Here is a 23496-nt window from a genome sequence, read left to right as displayed (position 1 = left end):
GTAGAAAAGAAGTGAAAATAAACAGAAATTGTCTTTCAGTCTGCCAAAACACTAATGTTCCATTTATAATTCCCAGCCGAACGCTCCTAAACCTTGCCCCACTCCACTACAAGAAAAGCTACTGCCCTAATGTTCAGCATAAGCAATATTCTTAAAGTGAAAGACTCAAGTTATCATTTCCTCATTGAAAGGAAGATCAAGGATACAAATGTCATCAAAAAATACTGATTTATAGGTAAAATAGGCAACTAATATCAGGGGATAAAAAATAATGCAAAGGGTCTTTTTCTATATTATTTCTTATTTAGGCCAATATGTCAATGTCAATTTATGCTTTCTCTACTTCTTATTTCTATATTGTTCTGACAATAAAAAAGGAAGTTAACTTCTATAATACATAAAATAATGGCAGAATTTCTAAACTATACCCTATTTCACAAAGATACTGAACATGATTTCTCAAAAGATGTACTTTTTAAAATACAGTTACTTTGGAAATAGCTATAGTCTTCCTTTTTTTTTTTTATTTTTTCAGACAGTCTCGCTCTGTCACCCAGGCTGGAGTTCAGTGGCATAATCTCAGCTCACTGCAACCTCTGCCTTCCAGGTTCAAGCGATTCTCGTGACTCAGCCTCCTGTGACTCAGCCTCCCAAGTAGCTGGGACTATAGGCATGCGCTACCACAGCCAACTAATTTTTTGTATTTTTAGTAGAGATGAGGCTTTGCCATGTTGCCCAGGCTGGTCGTGAACTCCTGAGCTCAGGCAATCCGCCCACCTCAGCCTCCCAAAGTGCTAGGATTACAGGCATGAGCCACCGCACCTGACCATAGCTACAGTCTTTTAACATTACTTCTGAACCACACGAATCTGTTTTTCAAAAATTTTAAAAATCCAATTCAAACAAGCCGGCTCCAGCCTAGACCACAAGAGACCCTGTCTCTATTTAAAAAAAAAATTTTTTTTCACGATATTGATTCTTCCTATCCATGAGCATGGAATGTTCTTCCATTTGTTTGTGTCCTCTTTTATTTCATTGAGCAGTGGATTGTAGTTCTCCTTGAAGAGGTCCTTCACATCCCTTGTAAGTTGGATTCCTAGGTATTTTATTCTCTTTGAAGCAATAGTGAATGGGAGTTCACTCATGATTTGGCTCTCTGTTTGTCTGTCATTGGTGTGTAAGAATGCTTGTGATTTTTGCACACTGATTTTGTATCCTGAGACTTTGCTGAAGTTGCTTATCAGCTTAAGGAGATTTTGGGCTAAGACGATGGGGTTTTCTAAATATACAATCATGTCATCTGCAAACAGGGACAATCTGACTTCCTCTTTTCCTAATTGAATACCCTTTATTTCTTTCTCCTGCCTGATTGCCCTGGCCAACTTCCAACACTATGTTGAATAGGAGTGGTGAGAGAGGGCATCCCTGTCTTGTGCTAGTTTTCAAAGGGAATGCTTCCAGTTTTTGCCCATTCAGTATGATATTGGCTGTGGGTTTGTCATAAATAGCTCTTATTATTTTGAGATACAGTCCATCAATACCTAACTTATTGAGAGTGTTTAGCACGAAGAGCTGTTGAATTTTGTCAAAGGCCTTTTCTGCATCTATTGAGATAATCATGTGGTTTTTGTCTTTGGTTCTGTTTATATGCTGGATTACGTTTATTGATTTGCGTATGTTGAACCAGCCTTGCATCCCAGGGATGAAGCCCACTTGGTCATCGTGGATAAGCTTTTTGATGTGCTGCTGGATTCGGTTTGCCAGTATTTTATTGAGGATTTTTGCATCAATGTTCATCAGGGATACTGGTCCAAAATTCTCTTTTTTTGTTGTCATCAGGCTTTGGTATCAGGATGATGCTGGCCTCATAAAATCAATATCGTGAAAATGGCCATACTGCCCAAGGTAATTTATAGATTCAATGCCATCCCCATCAAGCTACCAATGACTTTCTTCACAGAATTGGAAAAAACTACTTTAAAGTTCATATGGAACCAAAAAAGAGCCCGCATTGCCGATACAATCCTAAGCCAAAAGAACAAAGCTGGAGGCATCACGCTACCTGACTTCAAACTATACTACAAGGCTATAGTAACCAAAACAGCATGGTACTGGTACCAAAACAGAGATATAGACCAATGGAACAGAACAGAGCCCTCAGAAATAATATCACACATCTACAACAAACCTGACAAAAACAAGAAATGGGGAAAGGATTCCCTATTTAATAAATGGTGCTGGGAAAACTGGCTAGCCATATGTAGAAAGCTGAAACTGGATCCCTTCCTTACACCTTATACAAAAATTAATTCAAGATGGATTAAAGACTTCAATGTTAGACCTAAAACCATAAAAACCCTAGAAGAAAACCTAGGCAATACCATTCAGGACATAGGCATGGGCAAGGACTTCATGTCTAAAACACCAAAAGCAATGGCAACAAAAGCCAAAATTGACAAATGGGATCTAATTAAACTAAAGAGCTTCTGCACAGCAAAAGAAACTACCATCAGAGTGAACAGGCAACCTACAGAATGTAAGAAAAATTTTGCAATCTATTCATCTGACAAAGGGCTAATATCCAGAATCACAAAGAACTCAAATTTACAAGAAAAAAACAAACAACCCCATCACAAAGTGGGCAAAGGATATGAACAGACACTTCTCAAAAGAAGACATTTTTGCAGCCAACAGACACATGAAAAAATGCTCATCATCACTGGCCATCAGAGAAATGCAAATCAAAACCACAATGATATATCATCTCAAACCATTTAGAATGGCGATCATTAAAAAGTCAGGAAACAACAGGTGCTGGAGAGGATGTGGAGAAATAGGGACACTTTTACACTGTTGGTGGGACTGTAAACTAGTTCAACCATTGTGGAAGACAGTGTGGCGATTCCTCAAGGATCTAGAACTAGAAATACCATTTGACCCAGCCAACCCATTACTGGGTATCTTCTCAAAGGATTACAAATCATGCTGCTATAAAGACACATGAACATGTATATTTATTGTGGCCCAATTCACAATAGCAAAGACTTGGAACCAACCCAAATGTTCAACAATGATAGACTGGATTAAGAAAATGTGGCACATATACACCATGGAATACTACACAGCCATCAAAAAGGATGAGTTCATGTCCTTTGTAGGGACATGGATGAAGCTGGAAACCATCATTCTCAGCAAACTATCCCAAGGACAAAAAACCAAACACAACATGTTCTCACTCATAGGTGGGAACTGAACAGTGAGAACACTTGGACACAGGAAGGGGAATATCACACACTGGGGCCTGTCATGGGGTGGGGGGAGGGGGGAGGGATAGCATTAGGAGATATACCTAATGTAAATGACGAGTTAATGTTGGTGCAGCACACCAACATGGCGCATGTATACATATGTAACAAACCTGCATGTTGTGCACATGTACCCTAGAACTTAAAGTATAATTAAAAAAAAAATTTTTTTTTTAAAAGCCAGGATTTCCTTAGGAACACTTTTACACTGCTGGTGGGACTGTAAACTAGTTCAAACATCGTGGAAAACAGTGTGGCAATTCCTCAAGGATCTAGAACTAGAAATACCATTTGACCCAATCATCCCATTACTGGGCATATACCAAAGGATTATAAATCATGCTGCTATAAAGACACATGCACACATATGTTTATTGTGGCACTATTCACAATAGCAAAGACTTGGAACCAACCCAAATGTCCATCAATGATAGACTGGATCAAGAAAATGTGCCACATAATATACACCATGGAATACTATGCAGCCATAAAAAAGCATGAGTTCATGTCCTTTGTAGGGACATGGATGAAGCTGGAAACCATCATTCTCAGGAAACTATCGCAAAGACGGAAAATCAAACACCACATGTTCTCACTCACGGGTGGGAAATGAACAATGAGAACACCTGGACACAGGAAAGGGAACATCGCACACCGGGGCCTGTTGTGAGGTGGGGGGAGGGGGGAGGGACAGCATTAAAAGATATACCTAATGTAAATGATGAGTTAATGGGTGCAGCACACCAACATGGCACATGTATACATATGTAACAAACCTGCATGTTGTGCACATGTACCCTAGAACTTAAAGTATAATAATAATAAAAAAAAAGCCAGGATTTCTTTTTGTAAATAGCCCCTACAAAAGAAAAAATAACCTATTATTAAAAAGAGCCTGGCACAGTGGTGCATACCTGTAGTTCCAGCCACTAAGAAAGCTGTGATGGCAGGATCCCTCGAGCCCAAACATTCACCTGGGCAATTCTTTCTTTGCTCTCCTTACCTTTTACCATTGAGATCTAAGGAAATAAAACTAACCAATTTTAAACTCTATTTCAACTCAATTTAATGCTGGCTGTTAATTCAGGTCCAAAAACCCTATTGGAAAGCAAATACAGTGGTTATGTATATTACTTAATACCCCTAGCAGAATCTAGGCAGCACCCTTAATCAAACACATTAATATCTCTACCGCAAAATATATGAATATTCAAACTTCTACCCTTCTGTCCAGAAATTTAGCAATGCAAGAAAAAGAATAAGTTTTCCAAGCTCTTGGGATTTTAGAATTGCAAGACTATTTATCATTGAATCTTTGCAATTAGTATCTCTGGAATGTACACAACTAGAAACCATTATATTAGATTTTATTTTGTCTTGGAGTATAGTGTTGGGTTCACAGCTGACTGCAGCCTCAACCTCCTGGGCTCAAGTGATCTCACCTCACTCTCCAGAGTAGCTGAGAATACAGGTGTGTACCATCATGCCCAGCTAATCTTTAAATTTTTTGGTAGAGATAGTGTCTCCCTATGTTGCCCAGGCTAGTCTCAAACTCCTGGGCTCAAGCAATCCTCTCGCCTCGGCCTCCCAAAGTGCTGGGATTACAGGCATGAGCCACTACACCTGACCTATATTAGATTTTTAACAAATCCAGAAACATTAGTCTCAAATGAGCTTAGCCAGAAAACCCCTTGTTCTGGCTCTGATTTTCTATTAACTCAGATACAAGTCAGCACATATTGCCAATTGATTTCCTGCCAGTCATATTTAAGTTTACCCAGAAAATATCCTGTGTGTAAGTTTAGAAACATACAAACAAAAAACACAAAACAATATTGCCAGAGACAATGCAACAATGGGACTATGCTGTCATTTCTACACAAGATAACAATACACATTTTCTGTGAGACAAAATGATATTCATATGCAAAAATGAATGATACACTCACAAAAGTTTCAAATGAAGTTTCTAATGCCCTCACATTTTTAGTTCTACAACAGACTAACATGCTTTAACAGTGTTTTCTAACGCCCAACTCAGATTCAAATACAATCAATCCACATGGCAAAGCAAAGGCAGAAGGCAACAAAGTAAGCCTCTCTCCTCAAAAATGCCCACCTTGCACAACAGCAAAAATATGGAATCAGCTTCCTTCCTTCCTTCCTTCCTTCCTCCCTCCCTCCCTCCCTTCCTTTCTTTCTTTTCTTTCTTTCCCTCTCTGGCCCAGGCTACAATCTACTCGGCTTGCTGCTGCCCGCGCCGCAAACTGCCTGGGACTGCCGGCGCGCGCCACCGCTGCCTGCCTTTTCTCCTTTGGATGCAGGCACGCGTTCGCCATCTTGGCCACGCTGGTCGCCAGCTCCTGACGCCGAGTGCTCTGCCCGCCTTAGCCTCCCGAGGTACTGCGACTACAGACGGAGTCTCGCTCACCCAGTGCTCGGTGTTGCCCGGGCTGGAGTGCGGTGGCGTGGTCTGGCCTCGCAGCAGCCTCTACCCCCCGGCCGCCTGCCTTGGCCTGCCAGGGTGCTGGGATTGCAGCCCCTGCCCGGCCGCCGCCCCATCTGGAAGGTGGGGAGCGCCTCTGCCCGGCCGCCCCGTCTGGGAGGTGAGGAGCACCTCTGCCCGGCCGCCCCGTCTGGGAAGTGAGGAGCGCCTCTGCCCGGCCGCCCCGTCTGGGAAGTGAGGAGCGCCTCTGCCCGGCCACCCACCGTCTGGGAAGTGAGGAGCGCCTCTGCCCGGCCGCCCCGTCTGGGAAGTGAGGAGCGCCTCTGCCCGGCCACCCACCGTCTGGGAAGTGAGGAGCGCCTCTGCCCGGCCGCCCCGTCTGGGAAGTGAGGAGCGCCTCTGCCCGGCCACCCACCGTCTGGGAAGTGAGGAGCGCCTCTGCCCGGCCACCCACCGTCTGGGAAGTGAGGAGCGCCTCTGCCCGGCCACCCACCGTCTGGGAAGTGAGGAGCGCCTCTGCCCGGCCGCCCCGTCTGGGAAGTGAGAAGCGCCTCTGCCCGGCCACCCATCGTCTGGGAGGTGAGGAGCGCCTCTGCCCGGCCTCCCATCGTCTGGGAGGTGAGGAGCGCCTCTGCCCGGCCGCCCCGTCCGGGAGGAAGTGAGAAGCGCCTCTGCCCGGCCGCCCCGTCCGGGAAGAAGTGAGGAGCGCCTCTGCCCGGCCGCCCCGTCCGGGAAGAAGTGAGGAGCGCCTCTGCCCGGCCGCCCCGTCCGGGAAGAAGTGAGGAGCGCCTCTGCCCGGCCGCCCCCGTCTGGGAAGAAGTGAGGAGCGCCTCTGCCCGGCCGCCCCGTCCGGGAAGAAATGAAGAGCGCCTCTGCCCGGGCGCCCCATCCGGGAAGATGTGAGGAGCGCCTCTGCCCGGCCGCTCCATCCGGGAAGAAGTGAGGAGCGCCTCTGCCCGGCCACCCATCGTCTGGGAAGTGAGGAGCGCCTCTGCCCGGCCACCCACCGTCTGGGAAGTGAGGACCCCCTCTGCCCGGCCGCCCCGTCTGGGAAGTGAGGAGCGCCTCTGCCCGGCCACCCACCGTCTGGGAAGTGAGGAGCGCCTCTGCCCGGCCACCCACCGTCTGGGAAGTGAGGAGCGCCTCTGCCCGGCCACCCACCGTCTGGGAAGTGAGGAGCGCCTCTGCCCGGCCACCCATCGTCTGGGAAGTGGGGAGCACCTCTGCCCGACCACCCATCGTCTGGGAAGTGAGGAGCGCCTCTGCCCGGCCACCTATCGTCTGGGAAGAAGTGAGGAGCGTCTCTGCCTGGCCGCCCCATCTGGGAAGTGAGGAGCTCCTCTGCCCGGCCGCCCCGTGTCTGGGTAGAAGTGAGGAGCTCCTCTGCCTGGCCGCTCCGTCAGGGAGGTCTACCACGGAGGCCAGAAGCAATGTGGGGGCTGGACGTGGTGGCTCACGCCTGTGGTCCCGGCACTCTGGGGGGCGAGGCGGGTTGATCACTTCGGGCTAGGAGTTCGAGACCAGTCTGGCCAACTTGGCGAAACATGAAGTATACAACAGACAAACCAACCAACCAACTCAATGACAACAAAACAGGTCTACCCTGGAGTCATACTCTAATTTTTTCTATTTTCCTCCCTTTCTGATCCTTTATCCCACTTTCTTTTTCTTCCTCTTCCTTCTCCCTCTTCTTTGTCAAATAGAGGATTGAGTTATTATCACTGATCCATATAAAGTCCCTCTCTCATTTATTTTAACTCCCACCCCCATTTCTATTCCCCGACTTCCCATGTGCAACCTTCCTAATATGTTTGATACGCATCTTTTTGTTTGTATGTATTTTTAGAAAATGTTTATTGTTTTTGTATGCAAAAAAAATTAATAAAAAAAAATACAAAAAAAAAAAAATATGGAATCAACCTAAGTGTCCATCAGAAGATGACTGCATAAAGAAGTTGTAGTATATATACACAATGGAATACTATTCAACCATAAAAAAATGAGGTCATGTCTTTTGCAGCAACATCAATGGAACTGGAAGCCATTATCTTACGTGAAACAACTCAGAAAGACAAATACCACATGTTCTCACTTACTATTGAGATTTAAATAATGTATACACATGGAGGTAGAATGTGGAATGTCAGAAAACAAAGACTCACAAAAGACTCACAAGGGAGTAGGGGGATGATGATAAATTACTTAATGGGTACAACATATGTTTGTCAGGTGATGGACACATTGAAAACCCTGACTTCACCACTACAGCAATATATCCATTGTCCCCCATAAATTTATGCAATTTTTTAATTGCCCACCTTGAAGAAATATCAGTAACAAAAACAAGTTGAAGTTAACAATTCCAGTTGGGTCCTACATCTGAACCACTCAAATGGCCTTGATAATAACCAAAATAAAACATGCTGATACGCCAAATTTCTCTGGACATAGATGGGGATAATAATAGGTGAGCTACATACATTTGGCAGACTTTAAAAAGTTATCTTTTAAAGAATAACTGAATACTACTCACATATGACGAAAGTCAAAGTTTGCTGGAAGTTATACTACTGGCTGAAAGTTTTTATGGATATAACTGTGAGATTTACAAAAATGTTAAGGCCTTGATTGACCTGAAATGCTAGAGCATTGTTAAAATGTAATTTCAAAAAGTGACTGTAACTTTAATGTGCTAAAAGTTTTAGTGATGGAACTTAGGTTAAAAAATAATCATGATTAATCTTGAACATGAATGGTGGTTATGACTGCATGACGTGAATTTACTTAATGCCACAGAACTGTACACCGAAAAATGATTAAAATGGTAAATATTGTGTTATGTACACTTTACCACAAAAAATAAACTTTTAAAATAAATAGATAAAAGAACCATGACAATGGAATAGTCAGAGGAGATTCTTCTAAGTTTGGCTTTACTATCGTGTACAAATAGTGTGCAGATTCTATCAGGGATACACGATCTTTCCAATTTGTATTTCCTTTCTGGAGTAAAAGGAGTGAGAATCTTTTCATCGAAGAAGGTGCTGTGTGCTAAGATGATGCAGCTAATGATCAGACTTGTACACAATGCAACCACTTTCAGTAGGTATCCCTAGGAAAAACGACACGCAGTCATCCACAGCATCCTCAACTTGACATATCCTCTACCTCAGTATCTCAAACTGTGGTTCACAATCCAGATAGGAAGAAAGAAATAACTCAAGAATTTGAGGTATTGCTATATGTCACCTCAGGTAAAATAAAATGGCTGTTTTTTTATGATAGGAAAAATGAAGTTTTTAACTTTGGAAATCCAAAAGGAAGGGGGCATTAGACAAAACATTCAAACCTTAAAATTAACACTTGAAAACCAAGATAGTGTGGTACTCGCAAAAGGACATAAAAACAAATCAATGAACAGAATATAAAACCCGTAAGAAGACCCACACAAATGTGGTGAATCGATTTTTCACAAAGGTGCAAAGGCAATTAAGTGGAGAAACAGTCTTTTCAACAAATGGTGCTGGAACAACTGAAAAACCATATGCAAACCAATGACACTCTTTACTAACACCTCACTCTTTGTACAAAAATTAATTCAAAATGTGTGGATCTAGTGTAAAACAGAAAACTATGAATCTTTTAGAAGAAACAATAAGAGAAAACAACTGTTATCTTGGATTAGGCCAAGAGTTCCTAGGTAACACATCAAAAGCATGATCTATTTAAAAAAAAAAAAAATTGACAGGACCAGACACAGTGGCTCACGCCTGTAATCCAAGCACTTTGGGAGGACAAGGTGGGAGGATCACTTGAGTCCAGGAATTTGAGACCAGCTTGGGCAACATAGCAAGCAAGGCTTTGTCTCTATAAAATATTTTTTAAAAAGAAGAAAATTGATAAACTGAACATCATCAAAACTAAAAACATTTCCACTGTGAAAGACATTGTTATAAGAACAAAGATACAGGATATGGACTGTGGTAAATACTTGTAAAACTTATGTAAATAAGATAAAGGATTTGTATCTAGGATACATGAAGAAACTGGGCTGGGCGCAGTGGCTCATGCCCATAATCCCAACACTTTAGGAGGCTGAGGTGGGTGAACTGCTTGAGTCCAGGAGTTCAGGACTAGCCTGGGCAAGATGGTGAAACCGCATCTCTACTAAAAACACAAAAAATTAGGCAGGCATGTTAGAGCCTGTAATCCCAACAACTTGGGAGGTTGAGGTGGAAGAATCACCTGAGCTCAGGAGGTGGAGACTGCAGTGAGCAGAGATCGCACCACAGTACTCCAGTCTGGGCAACCAGAGCGAGGCCCTGTCTCAAAAAAAAAAAAAAAAAGAAGAAGAAAGAAACTAAACACTCAATAACAAGACAACAAACAACCTAATATTTTTCAAATGGGCAAAAGTTTGCTGTGGTTGCTGTTTTGAGAGACAGGGTCTTGCTCTGTCGCCCCACACTGGAGTGCAGTTGCAGGATCATGGCTCACTGCAGCCTTGATCTCCCAGGCTTAAGCAATCTTCCCAGCTCAACCTGTAACTGGTATATGCCACCATGCCCAGCTAATTTTTTCATTTTTTGTAAAGACGAAGTCTCGCTATGTTGCCCAGGCTGGTCCTGAGTTCAAGCAATGTTCCTGCCTTAGCCTTCCAAAGTGCTGGGATTATAGGCACGACCCACCGTGCCTGGCCTCAAATGGGGAAAAGTTTTACATGAATGATACCTAATCAAAGAAAATATACACGTCTCAAATAAAGACACAAAAGGCTCTTTACTTCCTTAATGAAACATCATTAAGGTATGCAAATTAAAACCAAAATGAGATTATCACTGTACCTGTTACACTAACTGAAACCATAAAAAAATGACAATAATGAGTGCTGATAAGGATGAGGAGCAACTGGAAATCTCACACATTGTTGGTAGAGTGCAAAATGGTATAGTCACTTTGGAAAGCAGTTTGGCAGTTTCTTAAAAAGTTAAACATACACTAACCATATGACTCAGCAATCCCACTCATAGGTATTACCCAACATAAATGACAACTTAAATTCACACAAAACCCTGAACACAAATGCTTGTAGCAGTTTCATTCATAATGGCCAAAGAAACTGGAAATGAGTCAAATATCTTCAACTGGCCAATAGACAAACTATGATACATCCATATAATGGAATACTAGTAGGCATTTAAAAGGAATTAACTATTAATAAACACAAAGACATGAATGAATCTCAAATGCTAATTATTTTAAGTAAAAGAAGCTAGACTCACTGCACTCCTGCCTGGGCAACAGAGTGAGACCCTGTCCCTGAGGGAGTGCAAGTGGTGGAGAAGCTAGACTCAAAAAGACTGTAAGTCCATTTATATAATATTCTAGTTAAGACAAAAATGTAGAAATGGAAAACAGATCAGTGCTTGCCAGGGCCTAGAGGTTGGGTGCAGAGTTTACCCACAAAGGGACATCATCAAAGGAATATAACAGGGTAAATGGAAGTTTTCTGTGTTTTCTACATAGTAGGTTACAAAAACCATTCATTTTTCAGAACTTATACACTATATACCCAAAATAAATGAATAGTCAGTTCCTCAAAAGGTTAAGCAATAGAGTCACCGTATGGTTCAGTAATTTCACTCCTAGGCACATATTCAACAGAAAAATAAAAAGCATGTCCATGTAAAACTTGTACATGAATGTTCACATCAGCATTATATATAATAGCAAAAAAGTGGAGATAAATGTCCATCAACTGTTAGATGGACAAATTGTGGCATATCAATACAATGGAATTTTATTTGGCAATAAAAAGGAAGTGCTGATACATGTACATTACGGACAAACCTTGAAAACATTATGGTAAGTGAAAGAAGCCAATCACCAAAGACTGTATATCATGTGATTCTGCTTATATGAAATGTCCACAATAGGTAAATCCATAGAGGCAGAAAGTAGGTTAGTGGTTGCCTAAGCTGAAGGGAGAAGTGGGAGGAAGGTGGGTGACTGCTAAAGGATCCTGGGTTCCTTTTTGAGATAAACCAAACATTCTAAAAGTGTGGTGATGGATGCACAACTCTGGATATTAAGTATAATTTAATACACTTAACTGTACATTTGTACATTTTAATTGGCTGAATTTTATGGTGTGTGAATTATATCTCAATAATGCTGTTACCATGGCCGGGCGCGGTGGCTCACGCTTGTAATCCCAGCACTTTGGGAGGCCGAGGCGGGCGGATCACGAGGTCAGGAGATCGAGACCACGGTGAAACCCCGTCTCTACTAAAAATACAAAAAATTAGCCGGGCGTGGTGGCGGGCGCCTGTAGTCCCAGCTACTTGGAGAGGCTGAGGCAGGAGAATGGCGTGAACCCGGGAGGTGGAGCTTGCAGTGAGCCGAGATTACGCCACTGCACTCCAGCCTGGGCGACAGAGCGAGACTCCGTCTCAAAAAATAATAATAATGCTGTTACCAAAAAAAGTAAATATTATTGCATGTAATTTAAAAATAATATTGGAACTCCGTGGTGAGACAAGCATCTTATCTGTTCTATCACTCTCACCCCAGAATCCAGAATATTGCAGAAAGAAGTCATAAACTAAAATGTTTCATCATCATGATCTGGTTCAATAGACTTAAAAATAAGTATGGCTTGCCAAGCACAGTTTCACGTGTCTATAGTCCCAACTACTCAGGAGTCTGAGGCAGAAGGATCCCTTGAACCCATGAAGTTCAAGGCTGAAATGCACTATGATTATGCCAGGCTGCTCTCCAGGCAGATCCCATCTCTTACAAAAAAAAAAGCAGTATGGCTCATCCTGCGAATCTACACAAACAAAGAGAATTGTTATGCAACAGTAACAGTAAAACAGGCACCACACAGGAAAACAGCTGGGCTTGGGTGGCAAACTACGTTCTTTTTCAATGACAGGAAAAAAGCAATATATGATCATCCACACTCCTCAAATCTTGCTTAATGACCTCACAAGATGGAAACCGCCCAACCTGCTTTTTGACACTACTCCTAACAAACTTCTCTCTTCACTAATATCAAGAAAAGATCCTTCTCCACAGCCAATAAACCCAAGTCAAAATACACTTATACTAAATCAGTAGATGAAGACTGTCAATATACCCAAGGAGAGATTTAGTTACAGTGCCTAGAAATAAGTCAACGTATTTTCAGATAAAAAAGAGATCAAAGTTTAACGGTAAAAATTAACTTCACAAAGTGAAAAATCATGGTTAATTATCAATGAAAAACATCCTCCCAAAGCGCTGGGATTACAGGCGTGAGCCACTGTGCCTGGTCAAGAATTTCATCTTAATTTAAATCACTGCAGGATAAAATATGCAATAGGGCCGAGCCCGGTGACTCACGCCAGTAAACTCGGCACTTTGGGAGGCTGAGGTGGGCAGATCACTTGAGGTCAGGAGTTCGAGACCAGCCTGGCCAACATGGCAAAACTCTGTCTCTACCAAAAAATACAAAAGTTAGCCAGACGTGGTGGCGGGCATCCATAATTCCAAGCTACTCGGGAGGCTGAGGTGGTAGAATCACTCGAACCTAGGAGGTAGAGGTTGCAGTGAGCCGAGATTGCACCACTACACTCTAGCCTGGGCAACAGGGTCTCAAAAAAAAAAAAAAAAAAACGGAGGGAGGGAGGAAGGAAGGAACAAAGAAAGGAAGGAAGGGAGGGTGGGAGGGAGGGACTCATTCCAACAGACATTCCTCCAACTTTAAATCAATGTAATCAATACCACTTTGACTGAAACTGATCAAACAGCTACAAATTTCACCTTTATGTTTTTATTATATTTATTACATCATTATATTGTCCAAGAACGTATCATAAATACTTTCTTGAGCGGCTGGGTGTGGTGGCTCACGCCTGTAATCCCAGCACTTTGGGAGGCCGAGGCAGGCAGATCACGAGGTCAGGAGATTGAGACCATCCTGACTAACAAGGTGAAACCCCATCTCTACTACAAAATACAAAAAAAAATTAGCTGGGTGTGGTGGCGGGCGCCTGTAGTCCCAGCTACTTGGGAGGCTGAGGCAGGAGAATGGCATGAACTCGGGAGGCGGAGCTTGCAGTGAGCCGTGATCACACCACTGCACTCCAGCCGGGGCGACAGAGCAAGACACCGTCTCAAAAAAAATACTTTCTTGAATCAAATTTGTATTCTGCAACACAGGCAGGGAACTACAATAAAGTACACCCAGACCTTCAGAGTATAACTGGTAACAAAAAAAAACTTTCTTTTGATCACACTTGAGAGATTGGCCATCTGCTAAAGTTATAAGTTATATACAAAAAACTTATAAATGAAATCATAAATTACAAATTAAAAAATGGGATAAGCTTGAGAAGATTTATGAAATATGCACCAAAGCCCAATTAAGATGCTGTGAATTCTCAGGCCTAGAAAGCAACTAAAGAATGTGCAGTTTTATATGGCAAGCTATCTGAGGAAAAAAGACAAACACCAAAAAGGAAATAGTTTAAAAAATGGAGGTATTTCTGGCTGGGCATAGTGGCTCATGCCTGTAATCCCACCAATTTGGGAGGCCAAGGTGGGTTGATCACCTGAGGTCAGGAGTTTGAGACCAGCCTGGCCACCACGGTGAAACCCCGTCTCCATTAAAAATACAAAAATTATTTATAAAAACAGGTAGCCAGCCAGTGGGCCACAGATTGCAAACCCTAATTTTTACCTAATAAAACAGTTTTCTCCCAACACTTTGTACCAGACTGCCAACTTCAGATTATAAATGCTATGGTTATATAATACACCTGATAACACAAACCTTAAGTTACCAAACATTAATTAAATTCATCCATGATACACTTATAGTGCTATGTTAATAAATGGACAATGCTAAAGAGACATTCTTAAAATCATCATTAATAAAAATTTGATGGTATTATTTGAAACAGTATACATATGGCATCAACTCAGGACTAGGTTCTTAATAATTAGAGCAATTTCTTTATTATCTGACACCCTCCCACCACCTTGACTCTTGTCATCTCTTCCACCCCATCGTCCTATTTTTCCTCCTCTCCAGGTATTCTTTATAGTCATCAATAATGAAAGCAATTTCTGATATGACAATAGTCCAGTGAAATGTTAATTCAGTAATAATGGCAGCAAATTCTAAATTTTATTCTATAACCTCAAGTAATAACTTAAAAATTAAAATAATAAATGTCAAGAGAAAAAAATTAATGTATCCATCCATAGTAAAAGGAACAGGATCACAAATATATTCCATTTCAATTCTCTTTCCTATTAAACCACCTTCACTAGTACTAAAAATTTACATTGAAACCAACTATATTATGCTTTAATTCTAACAAAGTTACTATAAGGGGGAAACATTTGGATGTATTTTTTTAATTGATAATATTCGTAAAAGCACACGGATCTCCTCATAGTACAATGTCTCACTAAAGCTCCTTAATGCTTTTAAGATAGGCATTGGTGTGATTTGTTTGATTTAATGTACTACAATAACAGACTGAAAACTGCAGTCCGGTAACCCAGTCCATATGGTCAGCTGAACTCTACTCCTACACTGCTTTCTATTCACTTTTCCTGTCCCTCTTCCATACTCTTGACTATTACCATCTACCCAGTCCCCTACACCAAATGTTCACTATTTACACGGCAAGGAGGCAACCAAAAAGGAATCCTAAATCCTCCCTACTCCATATCACTTAACTTTTATAAATCCTGTTTTAAAAGAACTGTAAAAAAAAAAAAAAAAAATTAAAATTATAAATAATGCCCTAGAGAATACTAAGTGTGATTCATTTTATCTGGAGATGAATGGGTAAATGGTGACTATGAGGATAAACTTACAGCAGTGGAAGAATGAAAGAGGAAAAATTAATGAAGAAACAAGATCCAGGCCGGGCATGCTGGCTCATGTCTATAATCCCAGCACTTTGGGAGGCCAAGGTGGGTGGATCATCTGAGGCCAGGAGTTCAAGACCAGTCTGGCTAACATGGTGAAACCTCATCTCTACAAAAAATACAAAAATTAGCCGAGTGTGGTGGCGTGCATCTGTAGTCCCAGCTACTTGGGAGGCTGAGGCACGAGAATTGCTTGAACCTGGGAGGCAGCGGTTGCAGTAAGCCAAGATCACGCCACTGCACTCCAACCTGGGCAACAGAGCAAGACTCTGTCTCAGAAAAAAAAAAAAAAAAGATCCATCTCTCCCTTTTTAAGTGACCAAAATTCTGTGTTCGTATAGCAGTTTGTCCACAGAATTCCTTACCACGTAATGCTGCAGGGGTCTTGGAGTCAGACAATCTTGAGTTCCATTTCTAACTTTATCCCTTAGTAAACTGTGTAATCATAGTTAACCTCGAAGCATTAGCACCTCAATTATAAAATGGTGATAGTAAAAACAGCCATAAATTGCTCTGAGTATTAACTAAATGACTACATGAAATACTCTGAACAATGCCTGGTACATGACATTCAATCTGTTAATTCCCCTTTCTGGCCCTCAAACTGGAAGTAATATGATATGATCATGAGTAGGAAAGTGTTACTAGAAAGACAAATGCTTAAAAGTCTTCTTGAAAGCACTAGTAACATCCTTCTTCATTCATCCATCCTCAACAAATATTTTATGAGTAGCTACAAAGTAGTAAACCAAACAACTTGAGCAAACAGACCAAAAGTCAGTAAACAAACGAGACAATTAAAATAGGAAAAATTATAAAGTGGGCAAAGAACATGAACAAACACTTTTCTAAAGAAGACATATACATGGCCAACAAGCATATGAAAAAATGCTCCACATAACTAATCATTAGAGAAATGCAAATCAAAACCACAATGAGATACTACCTTATACCAGTCACAATGGCCATTATTAAAAAGTCCAAAAATAACAGGCTATGTTGCAGAGCAAAGGGAAGGCTTATATATTGCTAGTGTGGAAATATAAATTACTTCAGCCTTTGTGGAAAGCAGTTAACCAATTTCTCAAAGAACTTAAACCATGTGACCCAGCAATCCCATTATTGGATATATACCCAAAGGAATATAAATCGTTCTACTAAAACGACACATGCACAGGTATATTTGTCATAGCACGATTCACAATAGCAAAGACATACAACCAACCTAAATGTCCTTCAGTGGTAGACTAAAGAAAATGTGGCATATATACACCATGAAATACTACATGCCCATAAAAATGAGATCATGTCCTTTGCAGCAGCATGGATGGAGCTGTAAGTCATCCTAAAACAACTAATGAAGGAACAGAAAACCAAATACTGCATGTTCTCACAAGTGGGAGCTAAAAATTGAGTACGCATTGACACAAAGAAGGGAACAATAGACAGCAAGGTCTACTTGAGGGTGAAGTGTGAGTGGAGAGGGAGGATCGAAAAACTACCTATCAAGTACTATGCTTATTACCTGGGTGATAAAATAATCTGTACAGGCCAGGTGCATTGGCTCACGCCTGTAATACCAGCACTTTGGGAGGCCAAGGCAGGCAGATCATCTGAGGTCAAGAGTTCGAGTCCCGCCTGGCCAACATGGTGAAACCCCATTTCTACTAAAAAAAAAAAAAAAAAAAAAAATACAAAAATTAGCTGCAGGTGGTGGCGCAAGCCTGTAATCCCAGCTAGGAGGCTGAGGTAGGAGAATCACTTGAACCTGGGAGGCGGAGCTTGCAGTGAGCTGAGATTGCGCCATTGCACTCCAGCCTGTGCAAGTGTCTTAAAAAAGAAAAAAAAATCTGTACACCAAACCCCCATCATGACATGCAATTTATCTGTATAAACAAACCTGCATATAAACCCCTGAACCTAAAATGTTTTTTTAAGATTAAATAAAATACATAAAAAATAAAATAGTGAAAATGGTATGAAGAAATTTTTTTTAAATGACATGAGAGGAAGGTAATAGTATTCTAGATAAAGTAGAAGTAATTTCTGAATTGAAATCTGAATAACACAAATAAGCCCATCTACGAAGAGAAAGGGAAAGAGCATTCCAGGAAGGTAGGCATCTGTGTACAGGTTTTGGGTGGGAAACAGCTGTGATTAAGGATGATAAGAGTGGTCGGGCACAGAGACTCACTCCTATAATCCCAGCACTTTGGAAGGCCAAGGTAGGAGGATTGGTTGAAGCTAGGAGTTCGAGGCCAGCCTGGGCAACTTGTCAAGAACTCATCCCTACAAAAATACAGATAAAATTAGCTGGGCATGATCGCATGTGCCTGTAGTCCTAGCTACCCAGGAAGCTGAGGCAGGAGGGTCGCTTGAGCCAAGGAGTTCAAGGTTACAGTGAGCCATATGAATGTGCCACTGCACTCCAGCCTAAGTGACAGAGAAAGACCCTGTCTCTTTCTTTTTTTTTTTTTTTTTTGTTAAAGGATCAAGGGAACTATGCTGAGAGTAGCAATTAGAGTTTGGAAATTTAAGCAGGAGCTACATCACTGAGAGGCTTGTAGGGCCTGGTAAGCAGTATGAATTCTTTTAACAGGCGACAATGGGAGAATTTAAACAGAGGAGATCCATAATAGTACTGTTAAAGACCATTCATTGCTTATAAAAAATAAACCTGAGAAGGGTAGGAGAGGAAAGAAAAAAAGCTGGGAGACTATAGCAGTTGTCCAAATAAAAGGTAGTGGCCTAGAAGACAGTAGGATAACAGAAATGAATGGGGAGAAAAGGACTAGTTTAGATAGTAAAACCAGGGGGAATAGCTATTGCATAAGAGGTATGAAGGAAAGGAATAATCAAGAACAGTTTACAGATAGTGTATCTTGAGTAGTTAGGCAGACAGCAGTACTACTCGCCAAAACTGGAAAGGAACAGGTTGAAATAGAAGTAGAAAGGAAATCAAAAGTTCTATTTTGGGCATATAAAGTCTGAAATGCCTATGAAAAATCCAGGAGGAGATGTAAATACACAAAGTGAATATATGAATATGCAATTCAGGCTAAAACTCTGATCCAAAGATACAAATTTGAAAGTAATGAACATAAAAATAGCATTTAATGCCAAAAAAATTTAAAAATTAAAAAAAGGAAGAAGGTAAAGCACCTGACAATAAGACAAACGAGGAATTAGTAAAGCAACTTGCAGAGAAGTGGCCACTGAGGTTGGAGGAAAACCAACAGATGTTACGGTAGCCTAGGATGACATCACCATTCACAGAAATAACTATTGTATTCAAAATACTCTTCACACTTTACACTCTATTGTTGACACATCAGGACAAGGGCAACTTACCTATCAGCCCTACAGAAAACCAGAGAATCAAGTTTCACACTACTGTACTCTATACAATATATTGCTAAAATTTCTTTCAGCATTTAAAACAAAAAAAGTATGGGAATATGCAAACTCTCTCCTGGAACTGAAATAATATATTCAGAGCATCTAACAGTGTCTGGCAGACAGGAAAGCTCAATAAATGTTACTATCATAGTGGTTAGAGAACTATCCAATTTTTGATTTTATTATTTACTTATTGAGATGGAGTCTTACTCTGTCGCCCAGACTGGAATGCAGTGGCACCATCTTGGCTCGCTGTAACCTCTGCCTCTTAATTCAAGCAAGTCTCCTGCCTCAGCCTCCTTAATAACTGGGACTACAGGCTTGTACCACCATGCCCGGCTAATTTTTTTGCATTTTTAGTAAAGACTGGCCATGTTGGCCAGGCTGGTCTCGAACTCCTGACCTCAAGTGATCTGCCCGCCTCAGCTTCCCAAAGTGCTGGGATTACAGGAATGAGCTACCGCGCCCAACCTGAAAACTATCCAATTTTTTAAAACGGCTTAGCATTTACAGTCCCAAGTTTTATTGGCTAAGAGATGAGTTCTGAGGTTCCAGAGCAGAGGTCTCCACAAGATAGCTATAATCTTAATAGGTTTGTCCAATGTATAAAGTTTTTTTTTTTTGTTTTTTTTTTTGAGATGGAGTCTCGCTCTGTCGCCCACGCTGGAGTGCAGTGGCACAATCTCGGCTCACTGCAAGCTCCGCCTCCCGGGTTCACGCCATTCTCCTGCCTCAGCTTCTCCGAGTAGCTGGGACTACAGGCGCCCGCCACCACGCCCGGCTAATTTTTTCTATTTTTCAGTAGAGACGGGGTTTCACCGTGGTCTCGATCTCCTGACCTCGTGATCCACCCGCCTCGGCCTCCCAAAGTGCTGGGATTACAAGCGTGAGCCACCGCGCCCGGCCCCAATGTATAAAGTTTTATTAATGAAACAAGTGATACTATTAGTGTGAGAATTACAGCTATTCATATAAGTTATTTGATTTCTGTTTTTCTTCTTGTTTGAAACAGGATCTCATGCTGTCACCCAGGCTGGGGTGAAGTGGTACAATCATGGCTCACTGCAGCCTCAACTGCCCCGACTCAAGAAATTCTCCTGCTTCAGTCTCCCGAGTAGCTGGGACTACAGACACGTGCCACCATGCCCAGCTCATACAAGTTATAACAATTCTTTTTTGGCCAGGTTGGCTTGTGCCTGCAATCCCAGAACTTTGGGAGGCCAAGGCAGGAGGACTGCTTGAGCCCAGAAATTCAAGACCAGCCTGGGCAACACAAGGAGAACTCATCTCTACAAATAATAACAAAATTAGCCAGGTGCAGTGGCGCACACCTGTAGTCCCAGCTACTCGGGAGATTGAAGTGGAAGGATCGCTGAAGCCTGGGAGGCAGAGGATGCAGTGTTGCGATCACACCACTGCACTCCAGCCTGGGCACTCCAACCACTGCACATAGCAAGGCCCTGTCTCAAAGAAACAAACCAAAAATACAATCTTTGAAAGAATAAAAAAGAAAATCTGACCACTTGCTAAGAAACCATCTCTTAAGTAATATCCATGAGCAAGGTCTAAAATAAGCTAGGTATATAAAACAGATGTATGATCAACCCTATTATTAAGAAATCAATTCCCTATGTTACATATAAACTATTGTACATGTTTATATGTAATATATATAAATATGTATAACTACTTCTACTATCGTCTTTTCACTCATCATTAGTAAGATTATTAGACAACGGAGAAAGGAAGGGAATGTTGATAAAACGGGTTGTCAATTTTATTCTATTACATCCTTCCAGCGTAGGACACTATCTAGTAAGGTATTTCGTTTCATTATTAATTTCTGAATATGAAGGCTTAAATATAAGGACTAATATAAATGCATAAAGATGTTAAAGAAATAAATGTTTTATCTTTTAAAACTACAAGGGGCCAGGTGTGGTGGCTGACACCTGTAATCCCAGCACTTCAGGAGGCCAAGGCAAGTGGATTACCTGAGATCAGGTGTTCCAGACCAGCCTGGCCAACATGGCAAAACACTCTCTACTAAAATACAAAAATTAGCTGGGTGTCGTGGCACATGCCCGTAATTCCAGCTACTTGGGAGGCTGAGGCAGGAGAATCGCTTCAACCCGGGAGACAGAGGTCGCAGTGAGCTGAGATCGCACCACTGCACTCCAGACTGGGCGACAGAGTGAGACTCCGTCTCAAAAAAAAAAAAAAAAACTACAAGGGGCCAGGTGTGGTGGCTCAATGCCTGTAATCCCAGCATTTTGGGAGGATGAGGCGGGTGGATCACATGAGGCAAAGAGTTTGAGACCAGTTTGGCCAACATGAAGAAACCCCATCTCTACTAAAAATACAAAAATTAGCTGGGCATAGTGGTGCACATCTGTAATCCCAGCTACTCAGTAGGCTGACCCACAAGAATCGCTTGAACCTGGGAGGCAGAGGTTGCAGTGAGCTGAGATCATAGCACTGCACTCCAGCCTGGGCAACTGAGCAAGACTGTCTCAAGGAAAAAACTATAAGGGTTTTGTACCCTTACTTTGTTTCAGCCCTGGTCATGATGTTTATTTTTCCACTATTTTATGTCTTGCTTTATTCCACAATGGATCTGAGATAGCTTACAAAAAACACATATAATAGAATATTTAAATGGGACTGGACATGGTGGCTCATGCCTGTAATCCTAACACTTTGGGTGGCTGAAGCAGGAGGATCGCTTGAGCCCAGGAGTTCCAGACGAGCACGGGCAACATAGCAAGACTTTGTCTCTATAAAATTAAAATAAGTATAAAAGAAACAACAACAACAAGAAAAAGAATCTTTAAATGAAAGTAAATAAGTAAATAAGACAAAGACTAGCAGTCTATAAATTCCCACAATATTGCAAAACTTGGGCCATTAATTTGGTTCAGAGTTTCCTGGTGGCTACAGTATCATTTATATAATTCCCAATTTTTAATGCAAGGAACAGAGGAAGCATTTGAATGTAGCAGTTCCTCTAGGAATTATTACTAATTTTTAAGGACTAACACAACACTGAAATGAAGTGTATGGCCCATTTCAACAGAGACTGCAACAAATTTTTTATTTTTGAGATAGAAATCTCACTCCAACACCCAGGCTGCAGTGCAGTGGTATGATCTTGGCTCACTGCAACCTCCCCCTTCTAGGGTCAAGCGATTCTCCTGCCTCAGCCACCCAAGTAGCTGGGATTACAGGTGCATGCCACCACACCCAGCTAATTTTTGTATTTTGGGTAGAGATGGAAACGTTTCACCATGTTGGCCAGGCTGGTCTCAAACTCCTGACTTCAAGTGATCCACATGCCTCAGCCTCCCAAAGTGCTAGGATTACAAGCATGAGCCACCACACCCGGACAACAAATTTTAAAGTAGAAACTTTAAAGTAAAGTGAAATATAAAGGTGCACAATCATAAGGATAACTTCTATATTTTTTTAATTTCTTAAAAGGATAATTTGATGACAAGGCAGGTAAATTCATAATCAAATCTAACCAACATTCTACAGGGAGCTCTTATTTCAACATCTAAATGCTATAATTCAGCACAGGTTTCAGAGTAACTTTTTCTTTTTTTTTTTTTTTTTTTGAGATGGAGTCTCGCTCTGTTGCCTAGGCTGGAGTGCAGTGACACAATCGCGGCTCACTGCAACCTCCACCTCCCAGGTTGAAGTAATTCTCCTGTCTCTGCCTCTGAGTAGCTGGGATTACAGGAGCACACTGCCATGCCCAGCCTCTGAGTAGCTGGGATTACAAAAGCACACCGCCGCCACGCCCAGCTAATTTTTTGTATTTTAGTAGAGATGGGGTTTCACCATGTTGCCCAGGCTGGTCTTGAACTCCTGAGCTCAGGCAATTCACCCATCTCGGCCTCTCAAAGTGCTAGGATTACAGGCGTGAGCCACCACGCCTGGCCTAATTTTTGTATTTTTAGTAGAGATGGAGTTTCACCGTATTGGTCAGACTGGTCTCGAACTCCTAACCTCAGGTGATCCACCCACCTCAGGCTCCCAAAGTGCTTGGGATTACAGGTGTGAGGCACCACGCCCAGTCTTTTTTTGTAATTTTAGTAGAGACAGGGTTTCACCATGTTGGCCAGGCTGATCTCAAACTCCTGACCTCAGGTCATCCACCCACCTCAGCCTCCCAAAGTGCTAGGATTATAGGCGTGAGCCACTGTGCCCAGACCCAGAGTAACTTTTTGAAAATACTGTATTATTCAACCATTGCAACAATAAACACTTTTGTTTCTTCCTTAATGTCTGCATCCAATCTATGTCAAAACACTTGACTTTCTCTGTTAAACTATGAAGAACATAAAACACAAATACAAGTAGTTCACCTAAGACTGTACTTTGAACTAATCTTAGATAATTTATCTTTCAGGA

General features: G+C 41.8%; 1 protein-coding gene across 12 annotated transcripts in view; it reads right to left on the bottom strand.

Annotated features, from left to right (window-relative positions):
* The window catches only part of EIF4G3 (eukaryotic translation initiation factor 4 gamma 3), a 369656-nt gene that overhangs the window by 273946 nt on the left and 72214 nt on the right, over nucleotides 1–23496 (bottom strand). The gene's annotated exons all lie outside the window — the stretch shown is intronic.

The sequence above is a fragment of the Symphalangus syndactylus genome, chromosome 22, assembly GCF_028878055.3.
Source record: "Symphalangus syndactylus isolate Jambi chromosome 22, NHGRI_mSymSyn1-v2.1_pri, whole genome shotgun sequence".
Taxonomy (NCBI): Eukaryota; Metazoa; Chordata; class Mammalia; order Primates; family Hylobatidae; genus Symphalangus; species Symphalangus syndactylus.
This window is presented reverse-complemented; position numbering and strand designations above follow the sequence as displayed.